At 44.8% G+C, this 9,325-nt stretch overlaps 1 pseudogene; it reads left to right on the top strand.

Moving 5' to 3' along the window:
* The first annotated feature begins 7,711 nt into the window (after positions 1-7,711).
* On the top strand, positions 7,712-8,640 carry LOC148161853 (histo-blood group ABO system transferase 2 pseudogene; annotated as a pseudogene).
* Positions 8,641-9,325: the final 685 nt, after the last annotated feature.

Here is a 9,325-nt window from a genome sequence, read left to right as displayed (position 1 = left end):
ATTTAGGGGGGCGGAGCAAGATGGCGGAGGAGTAGGAGACCTAGATTTCGTCTGGTCTCAGGAATTCAGCTGAATAGGGATCAAACCATTCTGAACACCTACGAACTCAACAGGAGATCAAAGAGGAGAGTAGCAACAACTCTCTGAACAGAGAAGCGACCACTTTCTGGAAGGTAGGACGTGCGGAGAAGTGAATCCGAGGCGATATTCGGGAGGATAGGCGGCGGGGGAGGGGCCTCTGCCGGCCGCTTCTGGCAAGTAATAGAGCCGCGGAGCACAAAATCGGACCTTTTAGAAGTCGACTCCGCTGAGGGACGTCGCTCCAGTGGCTAAGCGGGGGCTGGAATCCTCCCGGGACAGTGGGGTCTCAGGACCCTTGGGGTCACAGAAAGACCGGGGGGGCCTGAGTGCGCCAGAGCTCCCAGGTATCGGAGCGGGGAAGCCAGCTGCAGAGACGGAGCTGAGGCGCGGGCTCTCAGCTTGCGGTTGCCATAAACTGTGATCCGCGACCCAGTCGGGCCACTGCTCCTGCAGCAGGGACCCAACAGGTGGCAGATCCGGGGAGACTCCCCTTCCTTCCCGGGGAAGAGGGGCGCGGGAACGCACCGCAGGGATCTGCTGGGTTTGAGGACTCCACACGGGGTCGGGTGCCACAGATACAAACGCTCGGTCACAGGCCGGGTGAGCACGGAGTGCTGCCAGAGACCAGGGACAAGGGAGTGACTGCTTTTCTCTGGGGGTGCACTGAGGAGCAGGGCCCCAAGTTCTCAGCTCCTCCGAGCGGAGATTGGGAGGCCACCATTTTTGCCCTGGTCCTCCAAGGTTGTACGGAGAGCTTGCAGGGAACTAAAGCTCTTGAGATCAAACCCGAGCAGCTTGCTTAGCCCGGACCGACAAGGGCGGGGCAATTCAGCCTCCGGCAAAGACATGTGGAAACCAAGGCAACAGGCCCCTCCCCCAGAAGATCAGCACGAACAGCCAGCAAGCCAAGACCAAGTTTACCAATCAAGGAGAACGGGAGAACTCCACTGCTAGGGGAATACTGCACATAGATTTCATGGCTTTTTTTTTTTACCATGATTCATTAGTTCATCAAAGTTAATTTTTGTTAACTGTTTTTTTTTTCTTTATCTTTTTCCCTTTTTCAACCAACATCTTATCAATCTCTTTTAAAAAAAAAACAAAATATTTTTTATTTTTCATTTTTAGAGTCATATTTTATCCCTTCATAGGAGTTAGCCTTATTTTTGGCATATATATATAAGTTGTTCTCTCTTTAAAATTTTGAGATACAGTTTCTTCTAACAGATAAAAATATACCCTAAATCACTAGTGTATGGCTCTGTTCTAGTCTCCTGCCTGATCACATTCTCTTCCTTTTTTCTTTCTTTTTTTTTTTTAAATCTTCTTTCTTTTTTCAAACAACTTCTTATCTTATCAAGTCCTTTTATAAAATCTATTATAATTTTCATCTTTACAGTCATCTTCTATCCCTTCATTGTATCAACCCTTATTTTGTACATATATGTCTTTCTTCGTTTAAAATTTTAGGAGGCACTTTTTTCTAACAGACCAAAATACGCCCAAAATCTAGTGTGTGGCACTGATCTATGCACTAGCCTGATCATATTTGATCACATTCGGCTTTTTTTGTATTGTTCTGTTTTTGTTTTTACCTTTTTTTTCTTTTTTTTTCTCTTTCTTTTTTCTTTCTTTCCCTTTCTTTTCCCCTGGTTTCAGGTCTTTTCGGATTTGTATACACTATATTTGCTGGGGATGTTGTAAACCTGTTAGCATTTTGTTCTCTCATTCATCTATTCTCCTCTGGACAAAATGACAAGATGAAAAAAATCACCTCAGCAAAAACAACAAGAGGTAGTACCGTCAGCCAGGGACCTACTCAATACGGACATTAGTACGATGTCAGACCTAGAGTTCAGAATCATGACTTTAAAGATACTAGCTGGGCTTGAAAAAAGCATGGAAGTTATTAGAGAAACCCTTTCTGGAGAAATAAAAGAACTAAAATCTAACCAAGTTGAAATCAAAAAGGCTATTGATGAGGTGCAATCAAAAATGGGGGCACTAACTGCTAGGATAAATGAGGCAGAAGAGAGAATCAGTGATATAGAAGACCAAATGATGGAAAGTAAAGAGGCTGAGAAAAAGAGGGAGAAAAACTACAGGATCATGAGGGCAGAATTCGAGAGATAAGTGATTCGATAAGACGAAAAAACATTAGAATAATTGGGATCCCAGAAGAAGAACAAAGAGAGAGAGGGGCAGAAGGTATATTGGAGCAAATAATAGCAGAGAACTTCCCTAATGTGAGGAAGGAAACAGGCATCAAAATCCAGGAGGCACAGAGAACCCCTCTCAAAATCAATAATAATAGGTCAACACCCCGACACCTAATAGTAAAACTTACGAGTCTCAGAGACAAAGAGAAAATCCTGAAAGCAGCTCGGGAGAAGAGATATGTAACCTACAATGGTAAAAATATTAGATTGGCAACAGACCTATCCACAGAGACCTGGCAGGCCAGAAAGGACTGGCAAGATATCTTCAGAGCACTAAACGAGAAAAATATGCAGCCAAGAATACTATATCCAGCTAGGCTGTCATTGAAAATAGAAGGAGAGATAAAAAGCTTCCAGAACAAACAAAAACTAAAGGAATTTGCAAACACGAAACCAGCCCTCCAAGAAATATTGAAAGGGGTCCTCTAAGCAAAGAGAGAGCCTAAAGCAGCAAAGATCAGAAAGGAACACAGACAACATACAGTAACAGTCACCTTACAGGCAATACAATGGCACTAAATTCATACCTTTCAATAGTTACCCTGAATGTAAATGGGCTCAATGCCCCAATCAAAAGACACAGGCTATCAGATTGGATTAAAAAACAAGACCCATCCATATGCTGTCTGCAAGAGACTCATTTTAGACCCAAAGACACCCCCAGATTGAAAGTGAGGGGGTGGAAAACCATTTACCATGCTAATGGACACCAAAAGAAAGCTGGGGTGGCAATCCTTATATCAGACAAACGAGATTTTAAAACAAAGACTGTAATAAGAGATGAGGAAGGACACTATATCCTACTTAAAGTGTCTATCCAACAAGAAGATCTAACAATTGTAAATATCTATGCCCCGAACATGGGAGCAGCCAATTATATAAGGCAATTAATAACAAAAGCAAAGAAACACATTGACAACAATACAATAATAGTGGGGGACTTTAACACCCCCCTGACTGAAATGGACAGATCCTCTAAGCAAAAGATCATCAAGGATATAAAGACTTTAAATGACACACTGGACCAAATGGACTTCACAGACATATTCAGAACATTCCATCCCAAAGCAACGGAATACACATTCTTCTCTAGTGCCCATGGAACATTCTCCAGAATTGATCACATCCTAGGTCACAAATCAGGTCTCAACCGGTACCAAAAGATTGGGATCATTCCCTGCATATTTTCAGACCACAATGCTTTGAAACTAGAACTCAACCACAAGAGGAAAGTCGGAAAGAACTCAAATACATGGAGGCTAAAGAGCATCCTACTAAAGAATGAATGGGTCAACCAGGAAATTAAAGAAGAATTAAAAAAATTCATGGAAACCAATGAAAATGAAAACACAACTGTCCAAAATCTTTGGGATACAGCAAAGGCAGTCCTGAGAGGAAAGTATATAGCAATACAAGCCTTTCTCAAGAAACAAGAAAGGTCTCAAATACACAACCTAACCCTACACCTAAAGGAGCTGGAGAAAGAACAGCAAAGAAAGCCTAAACCCAGCAGGAGAAGAGAAATCATAAAGATCAGAGCAGAAATCAATGAAATAGAAACCAAAAGAACAGTAGAACAGATCAACGAAACTAGGAGCTGGTTCTTTGAAAGAATTAACAAGATTGATAAACCCCTGGCCAGACTGATCAAAAAGAAAAGAGAAATGACCCAAATCAACAAAATCATGAATGAAAGAGGAGAGATCACAACCAACACCAAAGAAATACAAACAATTCTAAGAACATATGATGAGCAACTCTATGCCAGCAAATTAGATAACCTGGAAGAAATGGGTGCATTCCTAGAGATGTATCAACTACCAAAACTGAACCAGGAAGAAATAGAAAACCTGAACAGACCTATAACCACTAAGGAAATTGAAGCAGTCATCAGAAATCTCCCAACAAACAAAAGCCCAGGGCCAGATGGCTTCCCAGGGGAATTCTATCAGACATTTCAAGAAGAATTAATACCTATTCTGAAACTGTTCCAAAAAATAGAAATGGAAGGAAAACTTCCAAATTCATTTTATGAGGCCACCATTACCTTGATCCCAAAACCAGACAAAGATCCAATCAAAAAGGAGAATTACCAATATCCTTGATGAACATGGATGCAAAAATTCTCACCAAAATACTAGCCAATAGGATCCAACAGTACATTAAAAGGATTATTCACCACGACCAAGTGGGATTTATCCCTGGGCTGCAAGGCTGGTTCAACATCCGCAAATCAATCAACGTGATACAATACATTAACAAAAGAAAGAACAAGAATCATATGATCCTCTCCATAGATGCAGAAAAAGCATTTGACAAAGTACAGCATCCTTTCTTGATCAAAACTCTTCAGAGTATAGGGATAGAGGGTACATACCTCAATATCATAAAAGCCATCTATGAAAAACCTACAGCGAATATCATTCTCAATGGGGAGAAGCTGAGAGGTTTTCCCCTAAGGTCAGGAATGCGCCAGGGATGTCCACTCTCACCACTGCTGTTCAACATAGTATTAGAAGTCCTAGCCACAGCAATCAGACAACAAAAAGAAATCAAAGGCATGCAAATCGGCAAAGACGAAGTCAAACTCTCACTCTTTGCAGATGATATGATACTTTATGTGGAAAACCCAAAAGACTCCACCCCAAAACTGCTGGAACTCATACAGGAATTCAGTCAAGTAGCAGGTTATAAAATCAATGCACAGAAATCAGTGGCATTCCTATACACCAACAACAAGACAGAAGAGAGACAAATCAAGGAGTCGATCCCATTCACAATTGCACCCAAAACCATAAGATACCTAGGAATAAATTTAACCAAAGAGGCAAAGGATCTGTACTCAGAAAACTATAAAATACTCAGGAAAGAAATTGAAGAAGACACAAAGAAATGGAAAAACGTTCCATGCTCATGGATTGGGAGAATCAACATTGTGAAGATGTCAATGCTACCTAGAGCAATCTACACATTCAATGCAATCCCCATCAAAATACCATCCACTTTTTTCAAGGAAATGGAACAAATAATCCTAAAATTTGTATGGAACCAGAAGAGACCCCGAATAGCCAGAGGAATATTGAGAAAGAAAAGCAAAGCTGGCGGCATCACAATTCCGGACTTCCAGCTCTATTACAAAGCTGTCATCATCAAGACAGTATGGTACTGGCACAAAAACAGACACATAGATCAATGGAACAGAATCGAGAGCCCAGAAATGGACCCTCAACTCTATGGTCAACTTATCTTTGACAAACCAGGAAAGAATGTCCAGTGGAAAAAAGACAGTCTCTTCAACAAATGGTGTTGGGAAAATTGGACAGCCACATGCAGAAGAATGAAACTGGACCATTTCCTTACACCACACACAAAAATAGATTCCAAATGGTTGAAAGACCTAACCGTGAGACAGGATTCCATCCAAATCCTAAAGGAGAACACAGGTAGCAACCTCTTCGACCTCAGCCGCAGCAACTTCTTCCTAGAAACATCACCAAAGGCACAGGAAGCCAGGGCAAAAATGAACTATTGGGATGTCATCCAGATAAAAAGCTTTTGCACAGCAAAGGAAACAGTCCACAAAACCAGAAGACAACCGACAGAATGGAAGAAAATATTTGCAAATGACAGATAAAGGGCTAGTATCCAAAATCTATAAAGAACTTATCAAACTCAACACCCAAAGAACACATAATCCAATCAAGAAATGGGCAGAAGACATGAACAGACATTTTTCCAAAGAAGACATCCAAATGGCCAACAGGCACATGAAAAAGTGCTCAACATCGCTCGGCATCAGGGAAGTCCAAATCAAAACCTCAATGAGATACCACCTCACACCCGTCAGAATGGCTAAAATTAACAAGTCAGGGAATGACAGATATTGGTGGGGATGTGGAGAAAGGGGAACCCTCCTACACTGTTGGTGGGAATGCAAGCTGGTGCAACCACTCTGGAAAACAGTATGGAGGTTCCTCAAACAGTTGAAATTAGAGCTACCATTCGATCCAGCAATTGCATTACTGGGTATTTACCCCAAAGATACAAATATAGGGACCCGAAGGGGTACGTGCACCCCAATGTTTATAGCAGCAATGTCCACAATAGCCGAACTGTGGAAAGAGCCAAGATGTCCATCGACAGATGAATGGATAAAGAAGAAGTGGTATATATACACAATGGAATATTATGCAGCCATCAAAAGGAATGAGATCTTGCCATTTGCAACGACGTGGATGGAACTGGAGGGTGTTATGCTGAGTGAAATAAGTCAATCAGAGAAAGACATGTATCATATGACCTCACTGATATGAGGAATTCGTAATCTCAGGAACAAACTGAGGGTTGCTGGAGTGGTCGGGGGTGGGAGGGATGGGGTGGCTGGGTGATGGACATTGGGGAAGATATGTGCTACGGTGAGCACTGTGAATTGTGTAAGACTGTTGAATCACAGATCTGCACTTCTGAAACAAATAACGCAACATATTTTAAGAAAAAAGAAAAAGAAGATAGCAGGAGAGGAAGAATGAAGGGGAGTAAGTCAGAGGGGGAGACGAACCAGGAGAGATGATGGACTCTGAAAAACAAACTGAGGTTTCTGGAGGGGAGGAGGGTGGGGGGATGGGTTAGCCTGGTGATGGGTATTGAGGAGGGCACGTTCTGCATGGAGCACTGGGTGTTATGAACAAACAATGAATCATGGAACAGTACACCAAAACAAATTATGTAATATATGGTGATTAACATAACAATAAAAAATTAAAAAAATATTTTAAATTTAAATTCAATTAGTGTATAATGTATTATTTGTTTCAGGGTGAATGCATACCTTTATGACAGTATCAAAATGTTTTATTTACTGTTGGTTTGTATTAATATTTGAACTTTGGAAGGATGACCTTTCACCTTTGATTTTCTTTTTCAAGATTGTTTTGGCAATCTTGAGGTCACAGGTGACCCTGTGACCCATGAAGCCCAACAGTCAGCATGCTGGAGCCAAGAACACTCCCCCTGTGCTGAGCTCCCTGGCAAACCCTGCACGTCCCCTCCCCTGGCTGACCCCCTGCAGGTTCTGTCCCCACCTGCCATGAGTTGAGCACCTTTGGGCACAGCCCTTGTTTCTGTGCCCTACAGACTGGGTAGAATCAGCTGCATGGGTTTCTAGCCTCTAAGCCTCAGGTTCCCCTTTGTAAGATGGGGTCCTGATGGCTCCCATCTCTGGGAGCCAAAGGTAGGGAGGCCCCACCAGCAGACGCGCTCAGGCCAGGCCAGGAGGTTGGCTGTTGCTTAAAGCAGCCGAGGGCCTGCCCCCTTGAAGAAAGTGCACACGTTCATGGCCCACGTTTTGGGGTCCTGCCGCCAGCCTCTGGCAGTGACCTTCCTCCAGCCCTGCCTGCTGTCCCTGTGGATACATGGTCTTCCTGGAGATGTTCCTGCAGACAGTTGAGAAGCTCTTCATGGTGGGACACAGGGTCACCTACTACGTCTTCACCAATCAGTTGCCCGCCGGGCCCCATGTTCCCCCCCGGGAAGGCCAGAGGGTGGTGGTCCTCGAGGTTCCCCGCACCCCGCGCTGGGAGGACGCGTCCACGCAGAGCACGTGATGATCCGCCGCTTCTGTAAGCAGCTCTTCCCGTCATCGCGCGCTGAAATAAAGTTCTCAGACACCAATCTGAGCGGCCATGCAGGGCTGCCTCTGCAAGTAGGGCAGCAGCAGCTGGGTTCTGCACATCGCTTTTATGTCCCTTTTTATCAGAAAAGCAAGGGCAGACGCCTCAAAGCGTGGGAAAGGAGGACAAAGGGATGGCAAGTATCCCGAAGCTGTGAAGCAGGCCTGCACTCTCCCGTACGCGCAGGCACGCAGGGAGGCCGTCATGGGATCGGGGAAGAGCGGGATGTTTGTGCTAGCAAACGCCAGGTGCAGGAAGGGAGCACGGAGGGTTACATTCTTTCCTGGCTCCTAACCTAGGCCCTGCCCCTGGGGATCATGGGATCCTGCTCCTACCAGGCCATTGTGGTCAGTAGCCTGAGAACGGGAACGCTGCTGATGTTTCAGCTGCTTCCACAATCACTCCTTAGGGCTTACAATCTATTTTCTAAGATTAACTCCACAATTCCTCCGTGAGGTGGACTCCTGGTGTGCACAGAGGTGGACATGAAGTTCTGCGACCACGTGAGTATGGAGACCCTGTCCCCCCTCTTCGGCACCCTGCACCCCGGTTTCTACCAGGCGGCCCACAAGGACTTCAGCTACGAGCATTGGCCACAGTCCCAGGCACACATCCCCAGGGACAAGGGCGAGTTTGACTACAAGGGGGCCTTTTCTGGGGGGTGGTGGTAGAGGTTCACCAACTGACCTTGGCCTGTCACCAGACAATGGGGGTCAACCTGGCCAATGGGATCGAGGCTGTGTGGCACGACGAGAGCCACCCGAACAGGTACCTGCTAGATCATAAGCCCATTAAGGTGCTGTCCCCAGAGGACCTGAGGGACCCACAGCTGCTGGGCTGCCCCCCATCATGAAGAAGCTGAGATTCATGGCTGTGCCCAAGAATCACCAGGACGGCAGCAGTGGTTAGTACTTGAGGAGTCGTTTTGGTGCCCACCGGGTCTTTCACTTGAGTTAACAGATGAGTCCGAAGGAAGGACGTCATCGGTTAGGAAGTATAGACGAAGGTCAGAGTGGAGGTGGGCAAAGGCCTCTTTCAGAGAGCAGGGAAGCTCTGAGCTGCTTCTATACACCTTGCCCTGCTCCTCGCTTCCAGCTGCCTGGCCCTGAGTTCTGTCCTTTCAATGAATTGGTCATCTAGTAAGTAACATGTTTCTCTGAGTTCCATGAGCCACTGGAGCAAATTATTCAAACCCGACAAGGTTGTGGGGACCTCCAATCTGTAGCCCATAGCTCGGAAACAGGGGTGACTTCTCTGCCCAGCCACTGGCTGACCACTAAGTTAACAGCACAGGGATTCAATAGCCATACACACAGCAAAGAATACAAACTTGACTTAGTTCCGAAAAGTCACTAA

The sequence above is a fragment of the Eumetopias jubatus genome, unplaced genomic scaffold (genome assembly GCF_037043125.1).
Source record: "Eumetopias jubatus isolate StellerSeaLion01/CBP00866 unplaced genomic scaffold, mEumJub1_p1.0 scaffold_52, whole genome shotgun sequence".
Classification (NCBI taxonomy): domain Eukaryota; kingdom Metazoa; phylum Chordata; class Mammalia; order Carnivora; family Otariidae; genus Eumetopias; species Eumetopias jubatus.
The sequence above is the reverse complement of the archived record's forward strand: the minus strand, read 5'-3'. Positions and strand labels throughout refer to the sequence as shown.